The following is a 3,703-nucleotide window of genomic DNA, read 5'->3' on the forward strand; positions in this document are numbered from 1 at the left end:
CCCTCGGAGCGCGCAGCGCGACAAAACAGGGGAAATCTCTTGTGTGCCGTGTCAGAGCGCGACCGCATGCACAACCGTGCGAAGCCCTGGGAGCGCGCAGCGCGACCATATTTACAACCCCGCGAAGCCCCGGGAGCGCGCAGCGCGACCGAATACGCAACCTCCCGAACACGCAGTGCAAGTAATAATAGTATACGTATAATTATGTACTAATTTTCTTTAACCACGATCGAATAAACTACGGGCTAAAAAATTTCCCGGAGGGACGGGCCCAGCTTGTTTTCTATTTTTCCCCCATTTTTGCTTCCTTTTTTTTCCCCTATTTTGTCTGTCCTTTTTTTGCTCCTATGCGCTCTTCTTTCGTATAGGTTTCCCATCTTTTTTGTCCATTTTTTTCTTTTCTTATTCTCTTCCCTCTGTTGACAATCTTTTTTCTGCCGTTTTAATTTCTCTCTCTCTCTCTCTCTCTCTCTCTCTCTCTCTCTCTCTCTCTCTCTGCTCTCTTCCCGCACACAAACTTTCTCCCCTCTTTTTTTCTCTCCCTATTTTGTCTGTCCTTTTTTTGCTCCTATGCGCTCTTCTTTCGTATAGGTTTCCCTTTTTTTTTGTCCATTTTTTTTCTTATTCTCTTCCTTCTGTTGACAATCTTTTTTTTTGCCGTTTTAATCCCTCTCTCTCTCTGTCACACTCTCACTCTCTCTCTCTCTCTCTCTCTCTCTCTCTCTCTCTCTCTCTCTCTCTCTGAGCTCTTCCCGAAGGATGTACATTGTACATACATACAATATTTTTCATAGGTATCAAAACATCCGTAATACCCATGTAAATATTATGTACCTAATCTATTACATAAAATACCTAACAAGTGAGTAGGGAGTTTTTTACATGCCAAGCAAGTATCCTCTCTTTATCCTTCTTCCCTCCTTCCCTTTCTTCTTTAATAATCTGAACTTAAAGGAATGAAGAGAGAGAGAGAGAGAGAGAGAGAGAGAGAGAGAGAGGGCGAGAGAGAGAAAGAGGGGGGATGCATATGCATGGTAAAAAGTTGTCAATTTGGTCATATTTATGAGTTCCACTAACTCACTTTTATTTCGGAATTCGGACACATTTGTGATTTAAATTAGAAAATTAACACTTCAATCTCCCTAACTCCCTCCTCTCTCTCTCTCTCTCTCTCTCTCTCTCTCTCTCTCAGCTCTTCCCGAAGGCAAAGAAAGATTATCATGATGGAAGACTCAGTAACTTTGTGAAGTTCCATAACAATAGATGTAAAAGAAATAACTTATACTCTTCACTGAGTTTGAGTGAAGAGTATAAGTTATTTCTTTTACATCTAAAGAAAGGTTAGCATACTAGGAGATAAAGGAGCAGTTCGTTCGCTTTTTGAGTTCACATTGGGCCGGACACTTTTCTACATCTCACAGGACCTTGAATTTCGGTCTAAACACCTTAGACCTCAGTGTATAAGAGTGAGTGAGTTACAGTTAGCTACTCTTTTCAACAATTCAGTGTAGTAATTAAGTGAGTCAGATCCTAACCTAATAGGAGGTGAAGAGTGAGTTACATATTTTAGGATCTGACTCACTGACTGAGTAGTTCACTGAAAAGAGTAGTTCTTTTTTTATAACTCATTCTTTACATATATCTAACACTCACTCCTACTTAAGCACATCATGAATTCAGTGCATGAAATAAAACTTGGACATGGGATTCTTTAAACCCACTAGAAACTCGAGGATGAGAGGAAGAGGAGGAGGGAGGAAGATACGGAAATAGAAAAAAGGAGCGAGAGAGATAGGGAGGGAGAAAGAAGAGGACAGCATGATATGATGGTGAGAGTGGGTCAGGAGGGAGGGAGAGGGAAAGAGAGCAGAAAGGAAAGAGAAGGAAGAAGAGGAGGAGGAGGAGCAGGAGGGAGAAAGAGAAGGAAATAGAAAAAAGAGAGGGAGAGAAAATGGGACAGGGGGAGAAAGGGAAGACGAGAGAAGAAAGGAAGGAGAAGAGGAGAAAGAGATACCCAAGGAAGAGAGAAGGAAGATGAGGGAGGGAGAGAGAGAAGGAGGGAGGGAGAAGGGAGATACGGAAATAGAAAAAAAAGAGAGGGAAAGAGAAGAGTACCTATAGCATAGTATGATACAGGAGGGAGGGAGAGGGAAAGAGAGCAGAAAGGAAAGAGAAGGAAGAAGAGGAGGAGGAGCAGGGGGGAGAAAGAGAAGGAAATAGAAAAAAGAGAGGGAGAGAAAATGGGACAGAGGGAGAAAGGAAAGAAGAGAGAAGAAAGGAAGGAGAAGAGGAGAAAGAGATACCCAAGGAAGAGAGAAGGAAGATGAGGGAGAGAGAGAGAGAAGGAGGGAGGGAGAAGGGAGATACGGAAATAGAAAAAAAAGAGAGGGAAAGAGAAGAGTACCTATAGCATAGTATGATAATGAGAAAGGAAGGAGGGAGAGGAAGAGAAGGGAAGAAAAGAGAGCAGAAAGGAAGGGAGATAGAAAATTAGAGATGAGAGAGGGAGGGAGATAAAAAGAGAGAGATGAGAGAGAAATATAAATGAGAGAGAGGCGGAGGGGAGAGAGGTTAGTAAGTTTCAAAGGGCGAGAGGAGAAAAGGAGAGGGGGGGGAGAGAGCTTAATAGTGAAATAGAGAAGAAGGAAAGGAGGGACAGAAGAGAGGGAGGGAAAGGGAGAGGGGGGAAAAAAAGGGAGGAAGAGAGGGAGGGGGAAAAAGGAAGAGTTTAAATTTATGTTAGACGAGTGCAGAAGTGCACAGATTATAACATAGTTTTGAAAATTCCATTTCCTTCACCATCATACTGTTATGCTGTTACATTGCTGTTATGCTGTTACACTTCTTTTATGCTGTTACAGCGTGATAGAATTTACCCAAGTTTCCCCCAACCCACATTCTATTACAATAAATATAGCGAAGCAATACTATTTTTGTAATGAGAAAGTATTGCAATGGTCCGAATTTTCGAAATCGGGAAATGAGTGGAAATACATGATTTTTTTTTTTTGTAGGTACCTAGGTACATATATATATATTTTTTTTTTTTTCTTCTCCTTTTACAGTTTTTACAAAATACCTACCAACCTAAAGTTTAGAAATATTTTTAAAATAGCCAGAAAAGGCTGTGGAAGAGTAAATAAAAGGAATGTAACCATCCCATTTTTTTGTACTCAAGTGTACCAAGCGCTCTTATTTATTACCTGTGATAAACACACCACAAAATTTTTAGGTACTTTTACTTTCTATTATTATTATTATTATTTTTTTTTTTTACCACAAGACCTAAAAGCTTTAACAAGAATTCAATTCAATTCAATTCAATAACTTTTAAAGAATTTTTAACCTTCCAGATAGCCAGATACCAACCACACACAACGTTGCTCAACTTCAGTGCTCCTTTGGACCTGGTGCATTGTGGATTGACCCCATTTTATGATGCAACATTGCAACCTTTATTCTCGCTACAGCTCAGCACCACCCCTAGACGAGAAGTCATATTTCGGATACATATGGTAGGTATATATACATAGGTTTACATATGTACATATTAGTTACATAGGGATACATATTATGTACATAGGTTTACATGCATTATGTACATGAGGGGGTTGTCAGGTCCGTATCCAGGATTTTGTCGAGGGGGGGGGTTAAAACATCCCCTAAATATGGGGGGAGGGCTATCAAAGGGTGATGTACCTCC

Source organism: Diaphorina citri, unplaced genomic scaffold (genome assembly GCF_000475195.1).
Source record: "Diaphorina citri unplaced genomic scaffold, Diaci psyllid genome assembly version 1.1 scaffold1838, whole genome shotgun sequence".
NCBI classification, from domain to species: domain Eukaryota; kingdom Metazoa; phylum Arthropoda; class Insecta; order Hemiptera; family Psyllidae; genus Diaphorina; species Diaphorina citri.